This window comes from Xyrauchen texanus, chromosome 26 (assembly GCF_025860055.1).
Source record: "Xyrauchen texanus isolate HMW12.3.18 chromosome 26, RBS_HiC_50CHRs, whole genome shotgun sequence".
NCBI classification, from domain to species: Eukaryota; Metazoa; Chordata; class Actinopteri; order Cypriniformes; family Catostomidae; genus Xyrauchen; species Xyrauchen texanus.
In genome coordinates this window covers 1,905,910-1,928,485 of record NC_068301.1, presented here as the reverse complement: position 1 = coordinate 1,928,485, position 22,576 = coordinate 1,905,910, and the positions used below count along the sequence as shown (strand labels likewise).

Here is a 22,576-nt window from a genome sequence, read left to right as displayed (position 1 = left end):
TGTCTTACTCAAGGACACAATGGTGCTGGCTGTGGGGTCCGAACCAGCGACCTTCTGATTACCAGTTATGTGCTTTAGCCCACTACACCACCACCACCACTACTACATCTGGATATGATTGTTTGAGCTTCACTGCACACAAAGGCAACAGTTGACACAAAACATCTGAATTCCTCTGAAGTGAAAGAAACTGCAAATTGACTAACAGGAAATCTGAGGCATATTAGCTCGGGGTTATAAGAGCAAGACTGAAAATAAAACACACATAGGTCTAAATATGTAAATCTGCTTTAGCTGATTGTTTAATCAGAAGTCCAGAAGTGGAGTTGCAACTTTCCCTGCCGTCCAGCCTTTGTTCCAAACATGTTGGTGAATGATTTCAGCTACGGCGACTGTAGCCAAGAAAAACATAAGAATAGCAAGTCCAACTCCACCAAACATCAACACTCGCTCATTTACTGACAGATCATCTAGAGAGAAACAGAGAGAAGACATTCATAGTTGAGTTTTACAGATTCAAAGTTCAATACTTACTGTTAGGGGTTCAAATAACTACATACATTAAACAGAATGAACAGTAGAAAAATGAATTACATGTCAAACAAAAGACAAATCTTGACAGCATTGTGAAGATGTGACGAGTCCCGACCTGCTGTTTGTACTTTGATGGCTTCGTCGAAGAGCAGGTTTGGTGTGTCAGATTTAGTTCCACAGAAATAAAGCCCCAAATCTGACTCTGTTATTCCAGAAATAATCAGACTGACGATGGTGATCCAACGATCTGCATTTAATTTCAGACGACTGCTGTTTCGATTGAAGGTCATTAGAAGTTTTCTTCCCGTTGTGTCGGTCTCTGCAGAAATCAGTAGAGTTAGATTTTTATTATTCTGGTGATACCAGGCGATTTCATTTCTGTTTCTCATGCTGCAGTTCAGGGTGATGCTTTCTCCCATCTGAACGTTCAACAGATCCGAGGACACTTCTAGAGACACATTATAATACAGATCAGTTTAAATCATGTTGATAACTTATGTTTGAGATTATTTATATGTATATTAATCACATAGAAGTTTGAATAAGAATATATTTACCACTGGAAGTGATTTGCATAATCCAACAAGAAACAACACTGAAGAAAAGTAATTGATCCATTGTGTCTGTATTGTAACATAAATAAATACAGTATGTGCTGTAAATGTTGTTCACTGTTAGTTTATATTAACAAATGTAGTTAAATAACTTTAACAAATGCACCTTATTTTAAAGTGTAACAGATATTTGTGGTGTTAATGGTTGAAAACTAAAACTAAATAAACACTAAAAAGAGCCATTTTCAAAAAAATATATATATGAAATAAAAACTATTTGTGTGCAATTAAAACTATAAGAAACTGTACCAAAAAACAAAACCATATAAAAATATAATCAACAGATGTGATAAAACATGTCAAATTTGTGTTCATGGTGATTCAGGACATGCACTGATTGAGACAGGGTTAGTGCTAAATACTGTTAGCAGGGAAGATTAGCTTCACAAATCATGTTAATTACCTACTTTAATCTTTGACATTTTGTGGCTACATAAATAAAACCATTGCTAAAATAACAAACACACTATCTGCCTTTAAACTGAAAATCATACCATAACTCACATTTTGTTGATTGTTCTTTCAGCGAGGAAAGTCTTGACAAATGAAGGTAAATGAAAATGAAAGTAAGGTGTGTTCAGTTTCTAGTCCAGTGCAACAAGAGCAATAAACAAACACGCTTTCTCCAATAACTCATAACTGTGACATTATCTTGGGAAAAACAAAGAAATAGTAAGTACAAATAGAATACAAATCTACTTAAGTACAGTAACAAAGTAGGACTATTACTCTAAACTTCTGACTATATCAGAGATTATTTAGCAGAGACGGGCCACTTCTATTAAAATGGGAGAAATTGGAACACTCAACCTAGAAGCTCTGAGCGTCCAACGGTCAAAGGATGTAGAAAGGAAGTCCCGCCTAACAGGTAAAAGAGCCAATCACCTTTCAGAAACAGACATCGCCTGTCAATCAACTCGAGGACATGCATGCACATTTGCTATACAAGCTGGGGAAATTTAGTTGTTTTTTTTTGTGTTATCTGAGGTAAAAAAACAACATTCATGATTCTGGAGTCAGATTTTATTGCTGATTTGAAATATGTTCTTTGATCACAATCTTGACCATCCGATTTCTGTGTTACTGGGCGGGGCTACAGAAGTGATTAAAGGTAAATTGATGTTTTGTTGTTTTGGCAGCTTGGTGTTGAGTACTGAAACTTACAGTATGTTTTATAATGACCTCTTAAATTTCAAAAGATCAAGGAAAATTTGATTCCTCATGTCATGACTCCTTTAACTACAAAAATATTTGACTTTAAAATGTGGGGACTTCTGGAAACACTTTTAAATGATTCCTCGAATCTGTTTTTTTAATAAACAGTTCACTGTCCTTAATGAAATAATTCAGTAATATAAATCAGACTTCCCTACTCTTCTGATCACGGTAGAAAAGTTTGTTTATGGTGAGTGTAATATCAATCCAATATACAAATGATGTAAAGGTGCGTACACACTGCCAGCGACATTGCGCGCGACAGAAGCGACAGCCAATAGGAGAGACGACGGGAGAGCTCACGTGATCGCTCTCTCTCTCTCTCTCTCTCTCTCTCTCTCTCTCTCTCTCTCTCTCTCTCTCTCTCTCTCTCTCTCTCTCAGCTCCTGCAGTAACGGAAAGATGGATGAAAGGCTAATTCTTGCTGTTAGAAATTTTCCAGTGCTCTATGATATGTCTCTTCCCACGTACAAGGACATTTTAAAGAAAAATACTGCGTGGAAAGGTGTATCTGAGATCGCGGGGATTTTATGGACCCAGACAGACCGGCGTTTGCATTTTCGCCGCAGATAGACAGCCGCTATGGCAAACAGCACGCCTTGTTTCTCATTCATCTTTGATATAAAGCATTTTATGTACTGATTCCATTTATATTTAGTCTTTTCCCTCCAAAATGTTTGTTTTTAGTGGCAAGAAAAGAGATTCGCTGTCAACAGCAATGGAATGACATCCGTGAATGTCATTTATAAACGTTACTAGGCAACCAGTAGTGGGAACGCCCACTAGCGACTTCACCGCCAGCCACTGGCGACCTGCAGCGATAAAGTCGCTGGCAGTGTGTACGCACCTTAAGTAAGACCTGTCTTTTCTCAGGTGTCTGTTGAGCTGAACCCTGGATTGTAGCCCCACTCCACACTGCCCCTGGAGTCAGTCTGGTGCATGAACGGGCAAGGTGTGGACTGGCCTGTGTTTCTAAGCCAAAGTTCATCCGGCAGCCTGAAGGTGGAGCCAGAGAGAACGTGCAGTAGAGCAGTGCATCTGTCACATTAAAAATGTGAAGTGTTTTCTTTACAATGATACCAAACCTTTTTTTTTTTTTTAGAGTTATAAACCTTTTAATTTTGGGTATGCCACTGAAACAGGAAATCTTTAAAAACACCTACAGAGTTTAAAGGGTTAAGTATCTGATCTAGTGTATTTTTAAATTCCCTTTTATTCTCATCTTAGTGATTTCTCCTCTCTCTCTCTCTCTCTCTCTCTCTCTCTCTCTCTCTCTCTCTCTCTCCCCACCTGTCGCTTATCCTCTTTCAGCCATCACTGTGGTATCACTCCAGCGCTGTTTTAGCTCTTGTGTTGGACACTATTACAGCACTGCACAGACTGAGACAGAACAGCGCTCATATGGGCATCTGTCAGACGCTCTGGCCATCTCCGGAAGGAAGGACAGTTTTTCCTGTGAATTTTGTATTATTCGTTCAGAAGGTTTTACATTCAGTTTTGGCAAGACGGCACTGTATTACTATTTCTTTTTCTGCATCATCATTTTCTGTGACTATTATTTGGCTTCAACCACCTTAACGACTGCAGTCAAGCTGTGTTTTGATCATTTCATCCTCAGGTGTGCCGTCTATTATTTTTTAAAAACTTGATACTTTTCAAGAAAGTTAAGATTCTAAGTTTGAAAATCTCTGTCTGACATTGTCAGAACGTTCATCAGTTAAAATGTAACCAGCGACCATGACGTTATTGTAATTCTGAAGTGTAGACTGTTTGTAATGTTGGGTGTAATCCAATTTAAAAAGTAATTAGTTACTGTAATCTTTTGACTTTTTGGTAAAAAATGTAGTGTAATGCATGACATTTAAAATGTTTGTAATCAGATTACTGGTACTGAATTTCAATTTAATTTTAAGTACATTATATGTTTATTCTTATTTCTAATATATTATTTACATTTATGCATTTGGCAGATGCTTTTATCCAAAGCGACTTACAGTGCACTTATTACAGGGACAATCCCCCCGGAACAACCTGGAGTTAAGTGCCTTACTCAAGGACACAATGGTGGTGGCTGTGGGGATCAAACCAGCAACCTTCTGATTACCAGTTCAGTACTTTAACCCACTACACCACCACTACTCCATTTTTGTTATTGATGTAGAATACATGAGTCATTGTGAAGGAGAAATGTGAAGTGCTGAATTTATGACTTCTGTTACAATGAACAGAATTATAGACATTATTTTGAATTTGTTGAGTGGAAAAGTCTTTTAGAAAGTAATTAAAAGTAAATTCATTAGTAATGTGATTGTAAGTGGATCACCCAAACAGGGCCAAAACTATAATGCAATATATTTTGCTGCTTTGCAATATTATTCCCTTCAGCAAGTTTAGTTAAAAGCTAAGCTGTTTGGCTTTTTCCTGGTAATCAGAAATCTGATTTTAGCTGTTTTTTTGCCAATCTGTTTGTTTTCCAGGTTGTTTCAGCAATGGGTCTGTTCTGTTTCTCAGATGCTCTGGATGCTTTTGCTGACATTTTGCCGTATCAGCTTACCCTGAGCTTGGTGACGGATGCTGTTTTGGCCAATCAGTGACTCTGAAAGAGTTCGAGGGGCAGAGCTTAGTCAGGTGAGAGACTTTATAACACGTCATTTAAATGCTGATATATTACAGTGGAAAGAAATGTTCATCTCAATGAAGCTTTTAAAAAGCTCACTAATTTTGCGCATGTCTTCTACCTGTTCGAACATGTAATGGTACTTAAGATACACTTTAAAGTAGACTTAAACGTTCACAATCTATAGTTTCAAAGATGTCCATCCCAGAGGTTTCTTTCCCCAAATTAAGATTTTTAGAAGAATATTTCAGCTCTGTAGGTCCATACAATGCAAGTGAATTGTGACCAGAACTGTGAAGCTCCAAAAAGCACATGACTCCAGTGGTTTAATCCATGTCTTCAGAAGTGATATGATAGGTGTGCGTGAGAAACAGATCAACATTTAAGTCCTTTTTTACTCTAAATTATCCTCCCTGTCCAGTAGGTGGCGATAAGCACGAAGAATGTGAATTGCCAAAAGAAAATAAGTAAAATGCTTAGGAGGTCTGTTTGAAAGTGGACATTTATAGTAATAATAATCAAAAAAGGACTTGAATATTGATCACTCGCGGCGCACACAGAAAAATGTCCTCTCGCAAAACAAGCACAGAAGTCACTTCTTTTTTTTTTATGTGCATGCTTGCATGTATTGTTCCCGCCGAGCGGGCTTTTTCAAGTGCAGTATAATCACCTCAGGTGAGTCTGGTCCCGTGTGTCACCGGACCATGTTGACACTTTAATTTTGCTCATCAATAATGCATGCTCGGAGTAAGTAGCCTAGAAAATTAATATTTTAGGCTAGGTTTGCCAATTTGTTTTTCCAATGCATTTTTCCCCCGTTGATCATGAAGGCTATTTTCAACGATGTGCCGACTACATCTTTTCATTGTGCACGTCACCTATCCTAGTTATTTTTGTTTACATCGTAACTGTTTTTGGTTAACGTTCTTAACCGAACAGTTGTCATATTAGATCATAGGCTAATGCATTTCGTGAAATAGGTGCAACTTTTCAATGCTTTTTCTCTCTCGTAGATTTGGCTTACCTGTTTGGCTTACTTTCCGCAGGTGCTTCAACACCTGTTGTGTTTGAGTCTTTTCCTGTCCCTCTTTAACAACTCTGTTTCTTCTCTGTTCCTCTCTCAGCTGCTGTTTTCTGATCTTCCTGTCCTGACGTCTCTGCAGTCCAGTCCAGCCATTGGTCTCCTGCTGTCTGAGCTGCAGAAAGCTTGTGCTTCGCTGGACCTGCAGCGCTGGCCCCCAGTTTCCTCTCTCACGGGCCTGAACTCGGCGAGGTCACGGAAGCCATGGAGCATCTGCGCAGCCAGGATGATCTCTGCACTTCATCTGATGAGGATGATGATTATGACTAAGAGATTATGAACGGATGCTCTACCATCCTCTGTTCAGAGCTCAGGACTCGCTCCAGCTCTGGTTAGCTGTCATGTCCGAATAGACCGTTTCTGGAGAACAAGCTCCACTGCATTCACAGCATGTTCCCACTTCTTATACACTTCTAAAATGACTGAGAAATGTCATGTTTTTTCATTTCTGTTTGTGCATTTATTCAGGAACTTAAATTATGAATGTTGAGCTCTGTTGGTGTGTGTATGAATCTGAATAAACCCATTTAAATGTGCTGTAAATTATTTATTTTTCATGGTAAGGTATTTAAAAAAAATGTCCCACTCCCTGAAAGATATTATTGAAATATGTTTTTTGAGATATCTCACTCTGTGACAGCTCTAGACTCTGTAAACAGCCAATAAAAATGTTACGCTTTCTGCTTGTCAATCATTTTGTGCATTCACATAGTTTTGTATTTTTTTTGTTTTTATAAATATGAGGCTTAATGCCATTTTTATGCCATGTTGTTCATAACAGTTGTCAGATGAGGGCGCTATTTTGCTGCTGTTGTTTTTCACCGTTTCTGGATGATGTCGGCCTCAAAGCTCATTTCATATCTTTGGAGTTTTGGAAAGAGGGGGCCCTTACAGCACCTTAATTAAATTGGGGGTTCCGGCTTGCAGATAATGTACTTCGGCTTCATCGCATGCACGTGAAGGTGTTCATGTTAATTAGGAGTTATTGGCCATTGGACGGTTACAGACAGCGTCAGAATGAGCTCATTAATATTCATGAGCTAAATCGTCGAGATAATTTGAGTTCAAGTGGTGTCTAGAGATGCTATTCAAGTCTTTCTTGGAAATACTTTCAGATTTGAACGTATTAGTTTGCCTTTTTTGTTTTAAATCTTAATTTGGTTGAATATGCGATTCGGAACGTCTGTTTCAGCGCCAGCCATCCTTAGTTTGACGAAGGAACCATATGGAGGCCGTTTTGCGTCAGACTGAGAAATGAAGTTTACAACTTTAAAACTCAAATAACACGAGGTTCAGTTGCATGTTTTATGTTCAGTAATGTTAAATGTAGATTTATATAGTATATTTTCAAAGCAGTCTTTAGTTTTAGTCGTTTTAAATCAACATTTTCTGTCAGGCTTTGACGGTTATTTTCTTTCTATGTAAATGTTGTTGTGATTTTTCCAACGACAAATTACTGTTTTGTTTAATAACGTGATTCTTGATCCGGACATTTTTCTAATAAAAAGAACTTCTCATATAGCAAAACTGATGATGATGATAATCTAATGCCATTTTCTAGGTTTTGATGGATTTTCTAATTCACATTTGTGATTTCCATCTTTTTATTACAACGGTTTATGAGTTCTGAGGCGATTTCCCGCTTTATTGCTTCCGTGTAGATCTGTAAAGATTCATGTCGCTAAAAGGTTCGTGTTTAAATAGTCGTTGAAAGAGTTTTCTGCTTTTACAAAAGCGTAAAGTTTTTTGCGATATTCTGCCTGTTTTCATTCTAACGGCCTTTTATGGATACAATTGGTGTGCGTGATGACGTCATGTCGGATACGTTTTGGTTTATCGCAAAATAAATCTGCCCTTAAGCCGTTTCCATTCAGAAATGTGTGTTTATCGCTAATTCGCATCACAGATGTCCCTAATGTTTTTCCTCTGAAGTTTTGGTAAAATGGGGAGAGTATTGAGAAAATTCATTGAAATTAGCAGCTTACATTTTAATTTCACAAATAAAAGCAATCAGATGAGGAATTGCAATCAAAAGGGAGCAGTTGCCTTTCTGATTGGACTGTATTATTGGTCCTATCGCAGGTTTTCACCGGTTCCGACCCGAAAGTGGATCGTCATGGCCCTGTTCAAGCTGGCAATCTGCACCAAGTATTGGGGATATTTCTGTCTCCGTATAAGGACCATCAATCGATGTGTATATACGGTTTGCACAGCTATTAAAGAAAAGGTAATGATGCAGTCTAACATCAGGGTTTACATATGATACATTCCTGATATTAAATATTTTGAACCATCATTTAATCAAAAGCATCATCACAACTGCATTATGTCCCGCATATTTCAGCAGTAAATATGATACAAAGTAAAACGTTTTAAAATATTCAAAAGCTTGTTTTCTGAAAGTGAACTCTGCATTGGACAAATAGTTCTGATGGTTTATAGTCTTGAAACAAAGTGCAGAACATTCTGAGAATAGGTCTAAAAATATATATTTTTCATTTGGTAATGTATCTTATTTTTTATGCTTTTTTTTCCTTTTATTTTTTTAATTCAACGCTTTTTTCGTTTGTTAATTTATTTAATGCAGAGAATTTTGCCACATTTTTTCATGCTCAAAAGAAAATGCATAAAAAAAAAAAAAGGCACTGATGCTTTTCTCCTAGTATTGTATTTATTTTAATTTTAAAACATCTTCGTGCACATAATGTTTTGTTGTCCCTGACTGCCTTCTATTATTTTGAATGGTGTGGAAAAGAAACATAAATGGATGGATACTGCAATTAAATTAATCACAAACAGTGGCCATTCATTTGTTCAATGTGCACGAGATATTTGTGTTGCCACTCCTGGAAGTGTCACGTTTGCAGATCGGCTCTACATGCTGTAAAGATCAATCCATAATCACATACAATTAATTGGCTTTCAATCCTGTCGTCATAACACAGGCTAACGGTCATGTGACGCTAAATGTTTGCTTAATTGCCAATTTTATAGACACGAAGTGTTTCCAAACAAGCCTTTCACAACATTTGATGTGTCGACATAGTTAAATGGATAAATATTATGTCGACATTTGTGACTTTCTAGCAATAATGTGCTTTTCCATCAGCTTAATTTTGATGCGCTAAAACTATTTTCGGCAAAAATCCTTGGATGGAAACGTAGTTCGTTAATGATATCAACATAAATGACCTCGGACCATCGCTTCATGTCATCTACACACTCCGATGAGGCACTTTAAACAAAAAAACAGTCGTTTTGACCCTGTGAAGTATCGGCACTATAGAGCCACATGTTTTTATGCAACTTCTACAAATGTAATACTGAAGTTGCTGAGACTATACGCTGATACGGGTGAAAACACTGCAGACCGGAAATGGAAAACAGGAGAATCGTGGAACACTTCTGCGTTCAGGAAAATGGAGAATCGAAAAAGTGTTTTTGATGCATCACATATAAGAACAATTTCGAATTTGTTCTAATTAAAAATAATTTTCAGTTTTTGGCCCAGTTTTATTTCAGTGCATAATAAAAAAAAATAATCAAATTTGACATGAGAATTTATACTTTTATTTCCTGAAGTATTATTATTATATTATTTTTATCACATTAAATTATTTCCTATATTTCCACATTTATTTATTTTTACATTTGCACATAAATGTATTTATTTACTGATTTCCACATGTATTAATTTCTATATGTGTTTGTTTGTATGGTAATGAGGGGGTGTGTTTTCTACTTCAGGCAGAGTAATCGAGCTCCGAGTGCTCCAGAGTGAATCTTACAGGCCTCAGTGACAACTTGTGCTTGACCAAATGAAATTCAAGACTACAGACTTGAAATATATTCACAGGTGAGTGTGAACGTGCTTTTAGAAATGTAATAATGTACCTGTGAACAGATCAAGTCAAAAAGGGAATGAATAATCTTGGCTGAATGAATAAATCTAAACATTAAACAGGCCTAATGGTTTCATAGCACTGTACCTTTTTATTTTTTATTTTAGGGTCAGTATCCTTTTACTACTTGATGTGTTTTAAATGTGATAAGAGGTCACCACCTTTATTTTATTTGCTATTTTTAATGTTGAATTGGTGTGACTTTGTAATAACATAAAGGCTCCAATGATTTTTAAATTATGCCTATTGTGGAGAACTGACAGCACACACTGTTAAAGTAGTTTTTCGTGGGTTATCTGAAGGGATGCACCGATCCGATACTGGATCAGTATCGGCTCCGATACTGAAGCTTTTAGACAGATCGGGTATCGGTCCGACGAGCCTGATCCAAATCTGATACTGTGTATTAGTCATGATCATTATGGTCAAGCTCCAAAAATGACATAAAAGAACCATTATAGTAGTTCATATGACTCGGGCGTTTTATTCAAAGCCACTTGAATAGTCTGTGAATCACAAAAGGCTGTTTAATAAGTAAATGTATAAAATGCATGCGCAGCTCCAGTGCGTTAGTGAATGGTGCTGCTCTGTTTACACACACACTCGCGGCTATTTTTAGCCTTCACAGTGGTGCTCAAAATTTGAGCGCTACTCACGAGCAACATCTCAGATGTAGATGCTCAATAGTTCGGTTCACTTATGCATTTAAAGGTTGTGCTTTAAATCAGTAGGCACAGATTTATCTATTAATGGAACGATCTACAAATCTGTCGCCATAAATGGCAAAAATGCAAAAAAGAGGGCACAGTTAACAGATCTGTGAGTATGATTTGGTGCGACGCAGGATGTGAAGAGAGCCCTATGTCCCGGTCATGATGACTTCTGACCCTGTCAAACACAAACTCTTGTGTCGGTTGTGATGTGTAATCATTCCACTGAAACCATGACGGTACAGCGCAGATTTCAAAGCATTTCACAATTCCTGCTGTACTTACTGCTGTATGTCCTCATCTTGAATATACTGTCCACAGACGAATGGGGTTCCTGGTTGACTTCCTGGTTGACTTATTTCACTCAGGATGGCAAGGAGCCATGTATTGTATCACCTTGATGACTGCATAACCAGATGGGGTTACCCTAGCAACCTGTTCCCTCAAAATAACTCAACACACAGCCATTAATGTCTAAGCTGCTGGCAACAAAAGTGAGTACACCCTTAATGGCCCTTTTAGCCATTTCCCCTCCCCGGTGTCATGTGACTTGTTAGTGTTACAAGGTATCAGGTGTGAATGGGGAGCAGGTGTGTTAAATTTGGTGTCATCTCTCTCACACTCCCTCATACTGGTCACTGGAAGTTCAACATGGCACCTCATGGCAAAGAACTCTCTGAGGATCAGCCTGTCAGTGCTCAGACCATACGCCGCACACTGCATCAAATTGGTCTGCATGGCTGTCATCCCAGAAGGAAGCCTCTTCTAAAGATGATGCACAAGAAAGCCTGCAAACAGCTTGCTGAAGACAAGCAGGCTAGGGACATGGATTACTGGAACCATGTCCTGTGGTCTGATGAGACCAAGATAAAGTTATTCTGTTCAGATAGTGTCAAGCGTGTGTGGCGGAAACCAGGTGAGGAGTACAAAGACAAGTGTGTCTTGCCTACAGTCAAGCATGGTGGTGGGAGTGTCATGGGCTGGGGCCGCATGAGTGCTGCCGGCACCGGGGAGCTACAGTTCATTGTGGGAACCATACAATGCCAACATGTACTGTGACATACTGAAGCAGAGCATGATCCCCTCCCTTCGGAGACTGGGTCGCAGGGCAGTATTCCAGCATGATAACGACCCCGAACACACCTCCAAGGCGACCACTGCCTTGCTAAAGAAGCTGAGCGTGAAGGTGATGGACTGGCCAAGCATGTCTCCAGACCTAAACCCTATTGAGCATCTGTGGGGCATCCTCAAACAGAAGGTGGAGAAGCACAAGGTCTCTAACATCCACCAGCTCTGTGATGTTGTCATGGAGTGGAAGAGGACGCCAGTGGCAACCTGTGAAGCTCTGGTGAACTCCATGCCCAAGAGGGTTTAAGCAGTGCTGGAAATTAATGGTGGCCACACAAAATATTGACACTTTGGGCCCAATTTGGACATTTTCACTTCAGAAGTTTTTTCGTTTTATCAACAACAGTGTAAAAATGGCCTTTTGATTTTAAAGCAATAAAAGTTATCAATGCTATATTGTCATTTTTGTAACGTTCACTAAGTTTCTTTAAATGAAAGTAAATAGCTGAGACTCAAGGGCTTCATATTTGAGTAATGAAAATATTGTTTCATGCATTATTATAAAATGTATGAAATAAAGTTAATAGACTAGCTGATTATTCAAACCTGTAGATTTGGAAATAAATGTGCTTGTGGTTTGGCCAGTAACTTTTTATTAATGGGCAAGTGGAGGTATTTGTTTCACTGTTTTGGGATCAAACCTGTGCTGATATTTGCGATTGAACCAGATACCGAAACATTCGGTTGTATGAAGCTTCGGACATCATGGATCACGCTTATCAAAAAATGAATCGGGCTGCTGTAAGCAATAGTTTTTCATGGAAATGTATTTAAAAACATTTCCTTCTCAATGAAAGATATTAATGAAATAAGTGTTGATGTCTCACCGGTCTCTGTGATGACTCTAGTCTCTGTAAACAGATAAAAAAAAAAGGGCCTGCTGACCACCGTCTCTGAGAACGAGCAAAATGATTGACAGACAGAAAGCGTCATAGTATTGAAGCGAATTATTGAGGCTTAATGAAATGTTTATGCAATGTTCATTACAGTTGTCAGTTGAGGGCGCTATTTTGCTGCTGTTGTTTTTAACAGCCGTTTCTGCTCGTGGCAGTCTTGATAAAGCTAATTTGGTATCTTTGGTGTGCGGGGTTTTGGTAAGGGGTCGTGGCTAATCCAGCGGCTCAGCTTGTCAATTCTAGAATGGCTAAAATCGCTTACAGCACCTTTTAATGTGAAAATGATTTATATATTTTTTTAACACAAGCTTCGATATCAAATGTCACATCGCTACTATTCGGAAGTTTTTGAAACCGGATGATACTGCCTTTTATATTTTCATTTAAAAACGATTTGCAATGTTTTGAAATGCTCCGATCTGAGTGGTGAATTCACTAATACGTTTTGCCACTTTTGCACTTGGTATTTCAATGCAAAAATCTGTCTTATTCACTACCCAAACTAATCTAGTCCAGGCGCTGTCAGATCTGATATTGCACTGCGTCTTGAGTATTTAAATGGGGTCATTTTCCCCTTTCACACATGCATCCAGGTAAATTACAGGAAAATTGTTGGGTTGCCTTTACTGGTAAATGTGCTGTTCACACATACCATCAAAATGAACATTTAAATGTACTAATGATACTACTTCTCATTAAGGGAAATGGCCAGAGCTAAATTGACCAATTATTTTCAAAAAGGGTTCACACGTGACCTAACCTGAAAATACAGTCAATTGTCTGGAAAAGGCTGTATGTGTGAAAGGGGCTATTGTCACTCCTGTTTAAAGGCTTGTTATAGGTTGCGCTTCACAACATTTGTGCCGTTGTCTGATCTGCATAATTCCTTTAGTGAATATTAGTTTGGGTTTATGGGGCCGCCTGGATGAGTGTGAACATCAGCTGCATCCATGTTGATGTTTTGTTTTCTCACAACTGTCATAATGGCCAGAGAAATATTTACAAAAAGATCTTGGTGCAGCTTTTTAATGATTTCATTTTTGTTGTTTTTAGACATGCAAGTGAACACACATGAACCAACTGATAACCAGATTCTAAACACAAAATGACAGATACTGCAGCAGTTGTATGTATATGGTTTCTCATCTCGCAGTACCAGAAATGTACAATTTGAATTCAGCTGGGCATCACATTCACTTTTAAGGGTTCTCCTAAAAAGTTTCCATTTGTTGTTCACTTGTATTTGGTGGATTGCATTATCACATTATTTGACATGATTTATCTTAGATTCATCTTTTACATCTCAAAAATAGAATAGAAAGAAATTTTTATATTCACTGTAACAACTACACAATGTAATAAGTTAAATGTAATGTTCATAATATATATAGTTGAAGTCAGAAGTTTTCATTAAAATGCATTTTTAACCACTCCACATATTTCAGATTAGCAAACTATAGTTTTGGAAAGTCGTTCATGACATCTACTTTGTGCACGAGTAATTTTTCCAACAATTGTTTACAGACAGATTGTTTCACTTTTAATGGATTATATCACAATTCCAGTGGGTCAGAAGTTTACATACACTTAGTTAACTGTGCCTTTAAGCAGCTTCTGATAGGAGGTGTTCTGAATTGGAGGTGTACTAGTTGATGTATTTTAAGTCCTACCTTCAAACTTAGTGCCTCTTTGCTTGACATCAGCATCATTAGGATCACATCAGCTAGGAATACCAAGGGTTCACTCTAAGCAAGGAGAGTCTGCTATTAGCCATTATGCCAGCCGCAGCTGGAACCAGCTTCCAGAAGAGATCAGATGTGCTTCTACAGTAGTCACATTCAAATCCAGACTCAAAACACATCTGTTTAGCTGTGCATTTACTGAATGAGTACTGTGCCACTGTGTGTCCGACTGTTTGAACTGTATTTTATTTTATTTAATTTTATATTCTAAACTGTTTCAATTATTCTTATTTTTTTTTTTATTATTTTAATCTCTTCTATGAAAAGCACTTTGAATTACCATTGTGTATGAAATGTGCTATATAAATAAACTTGCCTTGCCTTGACATCATGGGTAAATCAATAGAAATCAGCCAAGACCTCAGAAAAAACATTTGTGGACCTCCACAACTCTGGTTCATGCTTGGGATCAATTTCCGAATGCCTGAAGGTGCCACATTCATCTGTACAAACAAGAGTACGCAAGTATAAACCCCATGGGACCACGCCGCCATCATACCGCTCAGGAAGGAGACGCATTCGGTCTCCTAGAGATGAACGTAGTTTGGTGGAAAAAGTGCAAATCAATTCCAGAACAACAGCAAAGGACTTTGTGAAGATGCTGGTGGAAACAGGTATACGAGTATCTATATCCACAGTAAAACGAGACCATTATCGAGATAACCTGAAAGGCTGCTCAGCAATGAAGAAGCCACTGCTCCAAAACCACCATAATAAAGCCAGACTACAGTTTGCAAGTGCACATGGCGACAAAGATCTGACTTTTGGAGAAATCTCCTCTGGTCTGATGAAACAACATGACCATAATAACCATCGTTATGTTTGGAGGAAAAAGGGTGAGGCTTGCAAGCCGAAGAACACCATCCCAACTGTGAAGCATGGGGGGCAGCATCATGTTGTGAGGGTGCTTTGCTGCACGAGGAACTGGTGCACTTCACAAAATAGATGATAGATGGCATCATGAGTAAGGCACATTATGTGGATATATTGAAGCAATATCTCATGATATCAGTCAGGAAGTTAAAGCTCGGGGTCATTGTCCATTTGGAAGACCCATTTGCGACCAAGCTACGAAAATCTTTGGGCTGAACTGAAAAAGCATGTGTGATCAAGGAGGACTACAAACCCTGACTCAGTTACACCAGTTCTGTCTGGAGGAATGGGACAAAATTCCAGCAACTTATTGAGAGAAGCTTGTGGAAGGATCCCCAAAACATTTGACCCAAGTTAAACAATTTAAAGGCAATGCTACCAAATACTAACAAAGTGTATGTTCACTTCTGACCCACTGGGAATGTGATGAAACAAATAACAGCTGAAATAAATCATTCTCTCTACTATTATTCTACATTTCACATTCTTAAAATACTTCAGCTTTTTTATATTGCTAAATTTAAGTTTATTACTTTAGAGAAATATTAGGTTACGTTTTTATCTATAATATTTTATTAAAAATGTAATAATTGTGTAAATGGGACCTGCTCCATCATTTTGAGTTGCTTTGACCCAGAAACACATTTTGAGCTTCATGGACTGAATTAAAAAATGAATGTTTCAGCTTTATTATTATATAATTAAGTTTATAATCATTAATATCCTCTTCAGTGTCTTTGGCTCATGTATAAATACAAACATGAATATATAACTTTGATTGTAAGAGCCATAATTTGAATAATTAAAATGTAACACTAAAAGGTACAAACATTTCAGTAGATATTTAAATTAGTTTGTTTATGTTATCTAAGTCAAGCAGTTCCCGCTGTTTATTATAAAATGGTTTTCCCCGTTTATGTATTGGTCTGTCTTAATGCCTTTAAGATTGGCATTTCCTGAATGATTGGCACCTTTCCTTAAGAACGTAAGAAAGACGGAACAACACAGTTTTTGACCGGAGTTTATCGAAGTTTATTTTTGTTCCTGTTAATTGTGCAAGAATTTTCAGTAAATGATTGAAATTCAATGAAGACCCGAGTCAATTCTTTGCTCATGAAGAAACGAGACAGTAACGAAGGATTATTGCTACTACATTGATTATTATTATAATTAGTGGGATACTCGAGTACTCACAGCGCTTCACTTTTTCCACATTTTGTTATGTTACAGTCTTATTCCAAATGGATTAAATTAATTATTTTGCTTAAAATTCTACAAACAATACCCCATAATGACAACATGAAGTTTGTTTGAAATATTTGCAAATTTATTAAAAAGAAAAAAAATCACATACACAAGTATTCACAGCCGTTGCCATGACACTCAAAATTGAGCTCATGTGCTTCCTGTTTCCACTGATCATACTTGAGATGTTTCTATAACTTGATTGGAGTCCACCTGTGGTAAATTCAGTTGATTGGACATGATTTGGAAAGGCACACACCTGTCTATATAAGGTCCCACAGATAACAGTGCATGTCAGAGCACAAACCAAGCCATGAAGTCCAAGGAATTGTCTGTAGACCTCTGAGACAGGATTGTATGGAGGCACAGATCTGGGGAAGGGTACAGAACAATGTCTGCAGCATTGAAAAACAGGACAACAACCCCAAGCACACAGCCAAGATAACAAAGGAGTGGCTGCGGGACAACTCTGTGAATGTCCTTGTCTTGAACCCGATTGAACATCTCTGGTGAGGTCTGAAAATGGCTGTGCACCAACGCTCCCCATCCAACCTGATGGAGCTTGAGAGGTCCTGCAAAGAAGAATGGGAGAAACTGCCCAAAAATATGTGTGCCAAGCTTGTAGCATCATACACAAAAAGACTTGAGGCTGTAATTGGTGCCAAATGTGCTTCAACAAAGTATTGAGCAAAGGCTGTGAATACTTATGTACATTTTATTTATTTTAATAAATTTGCAAAGATTTCAAAAACTTCTTTCATGTTGTCATTATGGGGTATTGTTTGTCGAATTGAGGAGAAAAATGAATTTACTCCATTTTGGAATAAGGCTGTAACATAACAAAATGTGGATTAAGTGAAGGCTGTGAATACTTTCCAGATGCACTTTATTTATATATTTAAATATATATGCATATTAGTAGTAGAGCTGGGCGATATTTTTCAGCAAGTTGACTATATTCGATATCTCGATAATTATGTATTTGCTCTAAAATGGCTCAAAAGTGTTTTACTAAGAATATTTAATATAGACGACCAATTAAAACAAACTATTGGCAGACATTCAGTCCAATATCAGTCAATCTCTCATGTGTTATATATATATATAATGGTACATAAACTAGTTTTAATGTGATATTCAGTATGTGGAAAACATGTATTGAGTATTTTAAAGTTGTATGTAGTCTCCCCTGTTTTACTGATAATCAATATTCAGCTAATTAAGAGTCTGTGATATATGATTTATTTTTAAATGGTTTGTTTTGGTTTTGGGGATACTGTATTAATTTGATATGTTCAGGTCTTGGAAAAAGTCTTAAATTTGAAACTCTTTAGCAACCTTGTTAAAGCAAGAGGAGTTTTAAAAGTGTGAAAGAGATTTTGAGAGCTGCGTGTGGAGGGAAAGATTATCAGAAAATAAACATTTACATTTTGGTCTGTTTCTCACACAGAACTATTGTATGATTTATACTGGGATAACACACAAGTCTTGCACAATTTTAGTCCAAAAAATCAAACGCTGATACATGACTGTATTTAATATCTATACAGAGTATTAATCTGTTTAAATGTTTTGAAAATAACCAACAATTATTCACATTGTGACATCAAATAACTAATTTCAGAGAAACTTAATCAGAGGAAAGATAAAGATTTGTTGATGAATTCATCTTAACATGGAGAAGGCTCTCTTTTTAATATTAATGTATGAAAAAGACTTCGTCATTGGACACATGCCAAGGCACGTCAGCACGTCCTGTTTAATATTCATGAGCTCGCTTTCGCCATAGTGGGTTTCTGTAATTTGCGGGAGAAAAAAACGGTTCAGGTGGATTTTTACACGGTTTGGTGCAAGACAAGCGACACCTGTGAGTATCTAAACATTTAAAACTTGTAATTTGATTATTTAGACTACTTTTATGTACTTAAATGCTTGTAGTCCCGTAAACTAGGATTAATCCGTCGAGAATGTTTTAAGAACAACGTTAGTACATCAATTTAGAGCTTTTTGATTGTTTTTTTGGCCGTTGTTAATCAGTGTAGGCTAATCTGAGACAACCGTCCAATTTGAGGCGTTTAAATGAGAAAATAAAGACATTTCTCACGTGAACTGTGTCCGTTAAATACACCGATGGATGAAGTCAGTCACAATCAAATCAGATCAAACTTATTCAACGGGTTGCTGATATTTAACGCTCATTCAAGGATTTGCAAACACCAGTTTGTGCTGATTTCCCGCTTTATTGTTTCAGTGTAGATCTGTCAAGATTGATGGCGCTAAAATGTTTGTTGAAATAGTCGTTGAAAGGGTTTGCAGCTTTTCTCGTCGTCAGTGATTGTAGTTTGATGTCGCAGACGGACTTGCAGTTCCACATTTCACCACATGAGGGCGTCAAAGGAAATAAATGTGGCAAAAGCTTCATTTTCTCCTGTTGTTTTGTGAATCTGGTGTCAGAACATGAGCAGAGAGACTTTCCTGTGAAAAGCGGATTATTTTAGGATTATAAAGAGACTCTGAATAGTTTTATTGTCCACAAACACTGTTCTCGTGTTTGATTGGATGATGGAGAACTCATGATAACAGAGGGAGGAAAAATATCCGCGTATTTTGAAGGTTTTTCGGCTTCTTATTGACGAGAATCTCAAAACTCTTCACACAGTCTCTGAGTGGGGCTTTAATTTTGAAGTTTGTATTTGTAAGTAGTTTATAGTTTGAAATGGTCTGATATTATTATGAATGAGACCGTCAGTGAGATCTGTAGTTGTCTGAATGACTCCCTTTGCTCGGATCCTTATTTCGGTATCGCTTCTCGGCCTTTTGGCTAAGATCAAGTGTAGTATCTGTTCTTATCAGTTTAATATCTGATACGTCCCCTATCCGGGGACCATATATTAAATTGATTTTTGGATCAGGGAGATGGAATAGGGGCTTGCTCCGTCCACTCCACGCATCGACCTGGTATTGCAGTACCTCCAGGAACGGTGCACCCCCCTAAAACTGTCAACAATAGAACTGAATAATTGTGTATATGATGCATTAACTTTGAGTGTAATATTAAATGCTCATATCGATCTAATGTAAATCCAGTTTGTGTAATAAAATCGCACAGAAGTTTTATTCGCGCTTCAATCAAACATCTCATCTATAACAGACGCGAGATTAAGATCAAAAACACATTTCAGTGTTAAATTATATTCAGCAGTAAAATCTGAAGACACTGGAATCATAAAATGTGCTTCTTTATCTCTGATAACACTAAACAAACGCAATTCTCCCGGCTTGTGTAGCTAATGCGCATGCGCGTTCTCTATTTGAATGACAGGCGATATCAGTTTCTGAAATGTGATTGGCTCTTTTACCTTTAAGGCGGGACTTCCTTTCTACATCCGTTGACCGTTCCCAATTTCAAAACTAGTCTCTTATGGAGGACCTAATGTGACAATATTACAAATAAATATAAAGAGTCCAGGATTTTTATTCCGGTGCATCATTAAAAATGTTTTGCATATAAATTAACTAATTATCAAATCTGAAGTAGTTATACTTTTATTTCCTTAAGAATGATTGTATTGATTTATTTCCACATATATTATTTTCTATACTTATATGTTTATTGATTTATTTGTACATTTGCACATAAATAGGAAGATGGGATAGAATAGGGTTCAAAACAGTGTTACTATGAATGCAAACTTTAATACAGTGAAAAAGACTGTAAAATAAAATATTTGACGCCATGAGTGTACCTTCATTTACTATTATTTTGAATGGCCATGGAATATGAAGCAATGTGAAAACAATTTAACATTTTAACTTTTGCTGACCTATTATGCTTCACAGAGTTAATGTGCGCTTCTAAATCACTTGTACCTTTATTAGCAACTGACACACAAGTGCAGCTTTACATGTCATACATTCCCACGGACCTCCACATGGACGAAAGCATGGGAATATTTTGTGCAAGTAACAAATCAGATATCTCTGCACCAGAAAAATCATAGAGACATACGTACGGGTTGACTTATTTCACTCAGTTTGGCAAGTACCCATGATAAGTATCACCCTGGTAACTGCATAGCAACCACATGGGCTTACCCTAGCAACCAAGTAACAAATTATATATCTCTGCACCAGAAAATAGTAGAGGCTACCAGTTTGACTTATTTCACTCAGTTTGGCAAGTACCCATGATAAGTATCACCCTGGTAACTGCATAGCAACCACATGGGCTTACCCTAGCAACCAAGTAACAAATTACATATCTCTGCACCAGAAAATAGTAGAGGCTACCAGTTTGACTTATTTCACTCATCATGGCAAGTGCCCATGATGAATATCACCCTGGTAACTGCCTCGCAACGAGATGTGGTTACCTTAGCAACCAAGTAACAAATCACATATCTCTGCACCAGAACAAAGATTTCAGGTTTTGTTCATGGGACTCAGGGTAGCAGGGATCTATCTATCTATCTATCTGATAGACTGAATGGTCATATAATCTTTAAACTTTTAACTTTTAAAACTACTACTTAAACTTATAACAACTTCAAACTAAAAACCTTCAAATTTTACAACTACTTCAAACTTTATTGCTAGGCTTTTTTAAGCCAACCTAAAGTTTGTCCACAAACTTTTCAATCTAGAAATAAATAAATACACGTGGAATTAAAAAAATACAGTAATACAAAAGGAAATAAAGCCAAGTACTAGTTTATCTGATATGAAAATGTTTTATTTCGTAGTACACTTTATTAATTTTTTTTACAATTCCTTGCAAATATTTTATTTTTAATATTGTCACTTTAGGTCCTCCATAGTCTGGAGCTCAAAGCTGATTGGTCCGTGTGTGTGGCTCTGTTGTACACTGACTCAAAACATTGCAGCAAGTCACATCGCAATGCATCATCGGTTACATTCCTTGTAAACTGGGTGTAATTGTAAATATTTGTTAATAACATGTAATAACAATGTGTATTAGTCATGAAGTATGTGTATTTGAATGTGTATCACCATCGACGTGAATAGTAGTGAGCAGAATGACTCCTCTGATTGGCTCGCTTTAAATTCATACTTACCTGGCAGGGGAGACACCATGATCATGAAGGTGGTTCACCCAGGGTGAGGCTCAGTCATTGCACTCCGACTGTGCTGACCCCTGCGAATTCCCCAAATGTGGGAATCTCGACTGCATAATTTCTGGTAGTGGGGGACTGCGTTCGCGCTCTCCCCTGATCATCTGGTTAAAGGCAGATTAAACATTTATTTATAATCATATATAGCATGTATATTTAGTTCATCCACATTGAAGTATTTTCAATCATGAACTGATCGTTTAAGGTTCTTTTTATGCATCTCAATCACGTTCAAGTTGTGATTTTGCCCCAAAATTTTATTTTGCTTAATTTGAGTCATTCTGCGGAGGATTTGCTCCTATGCGTTGGATCTTTGTCTAGCTGTATAATCCAGTTGTGTTTGAGCTTCAACTCATGGACTGATGACCAGATGTTCTCCTTTAGGATTTTCTGGTAGGGAGCAAGTCACCCAGAAGCAGCAAAGCATCCCCACACCTTGTTGTTGATGTTCTTCTTGTGCAATTCTGTGTTTGATTTATGCCAGATGTAACGGGACCCCTGTCTTCCCTCACAGTTCCACTTTCGACTCATCAGTCCACAGAACATTCTTCCAAAAGCTTTGAGGATCATCAGGGTGTGTTTTGGCAAAGTTCAGACTAGCCTTAATGTTCTTTTGGGTTAGCAGTGGTTTTTGCCTCGTCACTCTTCCACGGACGGCATTTTTGCCCAGTGTCTTTCTGATAGTGGAGTCATGAACAGTTTAGTGATGCGAGAGAGGCCTGCAGTTCCTTGGATGTTGTCCTTGGCTTTTTGTGACATCCTGGATGAGTTGTCGCTGTGCTCTTGGAGGAATTTTGGAAGGTTGGTCACTTCTGGGAAGGTTCACTACTGTGCCACGTTTTCTCCATTTGGAGTTAATGGCTCTCACTGTGTTTCTTTGGAGTCCC

The 22,576-nt window shown here is 37.6% G+C and overlaps 2 non-coding genes across 2 annotated transcripts; both read left to right on the top strand.

Annotated features, from left to right (window-relative positions):
- The first annotated feature begins 19,358 nt into the window (after window positions 1-19,358).
- Window positions 19,359-19,549, top strand: LOC127620435 (U2 spliceosomal RNA). Its single transcript, XR_007967722.1, has one exon. It is a non-coding gene; the product is annotated as a U2 spliceosomal RNA (small nuclear RNA).
- Window positions 19,550-21,624: 2,075 nt separating this feature from the next.
- LOC127620424 (U1 spliceosomal RNA) lies at window positions 21,625-21,788 on the top strand. Its single transcript, XR_007967712.1, has one exon. It is a non-coding gene; the product is annotated as a U1 spliceosomal RNA (small nuclear RNA).
- Window positions 21,789-22,576: the final 788 nt, after the last annotated feature.